This window comes from Octopus bimaculoides, chromosome 13 (genome assembly GCF_001194135.2).
Source record: "Octopus bimaculoides isolate UCB-OBI-ISO-001 chromosome 13, ASM119413v2, whole genome shotgun sequence".
NCBI classification, from domain to species: domain Eukaryota; kingdom Metazoa; phylum Mollusca; class Cephalopoda; order Octopoda; family Octopodidae; genus Octopus; species Octopus bimaculoides.
In genome coordinates this window covers 27,516,805-27,523,121 of record NC_068993.1, presented here as the reverse complement: position 1 = coordinate 27,523,121, position 6,317 = coordinate 27,516,805, and the positions used below count along the sequence as shown (strand labels likewise).

The 6,317-nt window shown below is 41.3% G+C and overlaps 1 protein-coding gene across 1 annotated transcript in view; it reads right to left on the bottom strand.

Moving 5' to 3' along the window:
* LOC106879637 (uncharacterized) overlaps positions 1 to 6,317 on the bottom strand; it is a 147,492-nt gene that overhangs the window by 115,841 nt on the left and 25,334 nt on the right. Inside the window, exon 3 of the mRNA XM_052972379.1 lies at positions 5,611 to 5,677. The gene's annotated coding sequence lies outside the window, so the exon portion shown is untranslated. The remainder of the gene's footprint in view (positions 1 to 5,610; positions 5,678 to 6,317) is intronic.

Genomic DNA, 6,317 nt, shown 5'->3' with positions numbered 1-6,317 from the left:
TAGAGCTGAATGCAAGAAACAGGATCGAAGTGATCAATACTTTAGCCATACCGATCGTGACTTACAGTTTCAATATCATTAACTGGTTACTTATTGAAGTATGTAATCTTGACAGAAAAATACGAAAATTGTTGACAATGCATAGAATGCACCACCCTAAGGCAGATATAGAACGACATTACCTGCCAAGAAAAGAGAGTGTCCTTGGACTTTTGCAACTGGAATTAACAATGAAGATTGCCACCATTGGCCTAGACACCTACCTGAAAAACTGGATGTTAAAACTTTCTCAAAGCATGAGAACAAGAAAGCATTATACTCAGTAACAAAAGAGGCAAAGGAATATCTAAGTGAATTCCAAATACAACAAATCCCAGAATTAGACGTACAAGCACAGAAAATGTGAAGTGTATGAAAACCCGTGCTAAAACTGTGCCTTAGATATTCTCAATGAAAAATAACCAAAGAGAGCTAATAATGCCGATGATGACAAAGCCCTTACCCATCAATGGTTAGTGTCTTCTGGCTTAAAATCAGAAACAGAAGGGTTTTTATAACAGCCCAAGATCAATGCCTACCTACAAGGAACTACCAGGCCAACATATTAAAGAACGACAGTAGCCCAACATGTCGTGTATGTCAACAACAAAATGAAACCGTTGATCATGTTGTCTTCATGTGCAGTCTTCTTGCGCCGAAAGAGTATCTCAATAGGCATGATAGAACAGCACAATATATTCACTGAGTAATTTGCAAAAACCTGAACCTGCCCCATGATAAAAACTGGTGGGAACACAAACTACCCCCGGTGCTTGAAAATGATCACATCTCACTCCTCTGGAACTTCACCATTCAAATTGACAGAAGAATAGATGCGAATAGGCCAGACATTATATTGAAAGACTTCAAACAAAATTCATGCCTGTCCCAATCGACATAAGTGTATCTGTCAAGACCTACCAAAAACTGAGCAAGTATAAAGATCTTGAAATAGAAATTGGCAAAATGTGGAACCTCGACGACTAAAGCAATACCTGTTGTCATAGGTGCCCTAGGAATGATAGCAAGAGAGGTTGACTCCTACTTAGCTTCTATATATGGCAGAAATTCAAAAGATAGTGATCATGGGAACTGCCCAATTTTAAAACACATAATTTTATGTTTTCTTAGACATTCTCTAGAACAGTACTTTGTGAAACACCAAATATATGGCACCCTGGTCATAACACCAACTTGAACTTGTAACTTGTTGTCTCTTGAGATCTCTGTGTGAGACTTGGAGTCAATTTGTACAAACGCAAAACAAAAGCCAAACATATCCGAGTAATAATAATAATAATAATAATAATAATAAGGCTATTTTCGATCTATCACCCTACGATACGATAAATATATCCATTCGAAGAACAAGGAAACGGTGTCATGCCAAAAAGTCGACCCTGAACAAACAGATCCGTCTTCTATTGTCATCGTCAATGCTTCAATGACAAGCCAAAACTCATGCCGAACCGGTCATCACCCGGGACAAGGACTGAGATACCCAGTGAGGAACCAGACTGAGGCCGAAAAGTCTACTGCTGGAACAAACTCTCAAAATAATGAACTACCAGGTAACCAGAACCAGGGTAACCGTAACCCTTGACCTGTATTGACACCACCAAAACACCAAAATGCATTATATGGACTAGAGAGGATTATAGAGATATGTTGAAAGCTTTCTATACAGCCCAACTAAACCCAAACAATAACCACATTGGACAAACATACACTTCATGAAGAAATTTGTAGGCAACGAAGTATGCAGATATATAGAAGCAAATAAAGTAATATACGTAGAGACATCATTAAGAATAAAAGGTCAACTGACTCTGAAATTAGTCAAATTAAGACACAAATATCCCATGGTAGACCAAATGAAAAGAACAACAATGCAGATGAAATAAGTAACTGATGCATAGAACACAGTGTACGAGCAGTACATCCCAGCGAGGAAGTTGAAGAAAGAATAACAAAGAATACATATACAGAAAAAACGGAGAGATTATACCTACTTCAAGAACACTCAACTGTTCGGGATGAATGGTAAGACGGACAACAGGGCAGACTTCGGTGTCTACCTGGACGGTCTGCCACGACTCTCGGCGAGCGAGGCGGAGTGCTGCGAAAGGCCGATAACAGCATCGGAGATACAGGAAGCGATGAAGAGTTGGACGAGAGGTAGATCGCCAGGTTTGGATGGTCTGCCGTACGAGCTCTATACTTCGATGCCAGACTTGTTTGCCGGCCTCTTAGCAAACGTCTACTGCAACCGACAGCAGAATGGGAGAATTCCCATTTTTGCCTGTCGAGGAGCGTGTGGCACTGCTGAGAAAGGACCCAAACAAGGGAGACGTAATAGAGAATTTCAGGCCCATCACTCTGCTCAACGGAGAGTTGAAGATTTTGGTTAAGGTGTTAGCCAAGAGGTTGGCGCTTGCCGTGGACAAGCTGGTTGGAGAGGCGCAAACATGCGCCATCCCATCCAGGACTATTCATGATAACCTCCATCTCACGAGCTACATCATAGAGAGGGTGTGTAATGAAGCTGGCATGGGTGGGGCTCTGATCAATCTAAAGCCTCTCATGGGGTCGACCATCAATACTTGGCAGCTATCCTCAAGGCAGCCAGTGTCGGTCCAGTTTTCCGCGGTTGGATCGCTGCTTTGTACAGAGGCTTCTGCTCGGTTGTTCGGGTGAATGGTCATCTGTCGGAGCCATTTAGCATCTTGCCGTCTCTCCTCCCTTCTGTATGTACTGATTCTTGAGCTAACACTGCAGAAGTTGGAGACTTTGAGGAGTGCCCCGAATGATCTAGGATGTGGGAGAAGTGTGTCTGCTTACGCTGATGATGTCAACGTCATAGAGTCGAACCACAGACGTATAGATCTGATTGGCGAAACTGTACAAGAATATGAAGCGGTGACATGAGCAAAAATTAAAGCGGAGAAGTCAGTCGGCTTGCAACACGGCACCTGGAGAGGCAAGTCCGTGCCGTCCAAGTTGCTCGGAGTCTGGTTTGGTCCGGACGTCCAGGTGGAGAAAAACTGGGACGAGGTGATGAGTAAGGTGGCAAATCTCACTCTGAAACGGGCCGAGAGGAAGCTGTCCCTGAAAGGTCGAGCGGAGGTGACGAATGCGTAGATTGCATCCGTCATCTCTTACCGCTTGACTGTCGTCCCTTGTCCTATTTGCTGGTTGACCAGGCTGGTGCGCTTACTCTTCCGCTTTCTGTGGAAGGGGTTCGTTCTACTCGTCAGGCGCTCCATCTGCTGTCAACAGCCGCTGAATGGAGGCCCGGGCATGCCGTGGTTGCTGATGCGAAGGCATGCGCTAAAGTTGCGGCATCTCCAGCGTTTCCTTCACGGTGAGCAGATGTGGTCACCGTTTGTAAGAGACACTTTTCCACAGCTCGTCTCTTCGACTGAGCTGCAATCTTGGATTAGGTGTAGACCGAGGAAGGGCGCTTGGCACCTCAAGTACTGTCAAACGCTCATAGCCCTCCACCAGGTGAGCAGTGCGGTCGGTGGTAGTTCCACTCTAGCGTTCTATAGAGGGTTAGCGGAGGGAAGGTGCGACGACATTCTCGGGGAAACTCTCGGCGTAGATGAGGATCGACTAACCAGTCTGTTTCGGAGAACTTTCGGGCCTGAGCCTATTGATAACGTCCCGAAATCCCTTGTCTGGCAGTGCTACCGAAGGGTGCTGCCTGTTCGGGATAAACTTTACAGGCACGAAAGTGCCGACAGCCGGCTCTGACCGAGGTGCACCTAAAACGATGAAACCGTTTTGCACACCCTAGTCCAGTGCCCGAGTATTGCTGACCTGTGTGTTTATGTCGAACACCTGCTGTCGCGTGTAGGACAGATCCGGCTATCAGCTGAATCCATTGTGAAGATTGTCCCGCCGCCCTATTTTGGCCGCGAGGGGCAGACGATTTTTATTTGTCTAGTGGATGTTGCGAAAGTGGTAGTATAGTGGACCCGTTTGAAAGGGTTAAAGACTGACACTTTCCTCTTTGGCCAAGCCCTCATCAACTTTTTCAAGTTTCACTTGAAAAGGAAGTTGAGGGTAGAGAGAGAAATGTTGCCTTCTAGTAAGTGTGTTCTAAGGTTGGTGAATGTTGGAAGAATGGCCAGTGTGAAAGGACCAATTCTGAGCGTGCACCTGTAAAAAGGGAATCAAAGGAGAAGGGCTCTTTCCCTGTTGTTCAACCTTCCGTGGCTTTTGTGGGTTTTTTCTCGAGGACCTTAAAGCGCCTACCCTATTGGGAGTTTTATTGTGTTCAATTTTAATTGTTATTTGTATTGTTTACACGCTGTAAAACCCATTGTAACGTCCTGTTTTTGTGTTTTATATTGTTGTATGCCTTTTAATATTATTCTATGTGAGCCCTTGAGGCTAATAAAAGAATAAATTATTATCATTATTATTATTATAGAAGAAAATTATGAGAGACTGCAGAATTGTACATCTTCTAAGTGGATGAAACTCATAAGGAGCGTAGAAGCACTTGTGTTTCATATGGGCAAGAAATAGTAGGAGTGAATAAATAAATAAATAAATAAATAATAATAATAATAATAATAATAATAATGATGTAATGATTCTCAAAAGGGGAAATCAGTAAAAGCTATGAGATTTGAGGAGGCATGCTATCACCAAACATCAAGACGAAATATGTGCTAATGAAATTAGCATGCACTACTGGCTCAAGTGGTTTTGGTCGACACAATACTTTTGACCAAGGCTGTAGATACACAGGAATATAAAAATATGCAGCCCTACATAGATACATACCCACATACATAAATAGGTACACTCATGGGAATATGTAGATATACACATGGGAAAATATGGCCATTAAGACAAAGAAGAGAGCAGTAGAGATTCCACTTATTCTTTTGAGCACTTCTACTGTCTATGGGTTTCGATAGAAAATTATAACTATATGTGTGTGTGTGTGTGTGTGTGTGTACTCAATTCATGTAAACGAACAATAAAATTAACAATAACAAACAAGAGGACGTGCGCAAGGAATGTATTATTTTGATGCTCAATAAATGTATATAACACATTATTGCTTTCTATTTGATATATATGTGTGTGTGTCTCTGTCTGTGTCTGTACATGTGTGCATGTGTGTCTGTGTGTTTCTGAAATAAACTGTTGTATGAGACATGTCCAGCTACTCATACAACTACGTATTTTCATTGTTAATAATACAATTGTTTTCTGTTTCAATAGGTCGATTGTCAGAGACTCTAAAAATATAAATATAAACATATTTCTGAATTCTGACCTAGTGATAACAATAGTTGACATTTGTCTTCGAATGAAATATTTTGAGTTGGAACCTATCTTTATGGTATGTGAGTATATTTAGGAATATCGTTCATTATGTAACATATCAACAAAACCTGACAAGCATGTCTAACAGTGTAAGATTTGCCGCTAACAATAGTCGTTGATATTCATAGAAGTCTACACATTTGTTCCCACAATGTTACATACCTTGGTAGAAACTGCAAAGTTTCATTACCTATCTTATAGCTGGAATATTTTATTACTTACTAGCAAAAATGTGTTTGTCGACTGCTGATAGTATTTCGGAACTGTTCATTACATGCCACATAACATCCTGTAAAATAAAATATGTTGGGTTGTCAGATAAATTCGCTCAATTTTACAATGTTATTTGAATTCACGCGAAAAATATTTTTATTGAAATAATACAACTACTCAACCAAATAAAAAAAAGATAGAGTTTCTTTTTGTGTAACTCTATTCTTCCTCTATGACTTTTTTTTTATTGGCTAATCTAAATAAATTTTACCTTTTTTTCAGACATATGACGATGGAGAGCCAAGTACCAAAAACGAGCATTTTCAACACCTGTTTATCTTCACTTTCAATCAAGGTTTCAAAGCTGCCAAAACAACTCGAGATATTTGTACGGAGAAGGCACTATGATTTTCATACTTCAAGGAGAATCATTCGTCACAATCACTCAATGAATACGGTCCACTGAAGTAATTCAATTGAAACGACCCCACCGACAAATTTGATTAAAAATACTATTCAAAGTCTCGATTGGCAAGTTCTGCCACACCCACCATATTTTCCTGATATAGCATTTTCAGATTATATTTTTTTTCGATTGCTGTCCAACAGTCTGCGAGGCTTTTCCTCCAACAACGGAATGGAGCTGAAAACATGGCTCGATGAATTCTCCGAATCAAGACCCACGGATTTCTATGGTCAAGGCATTGACAAACTAG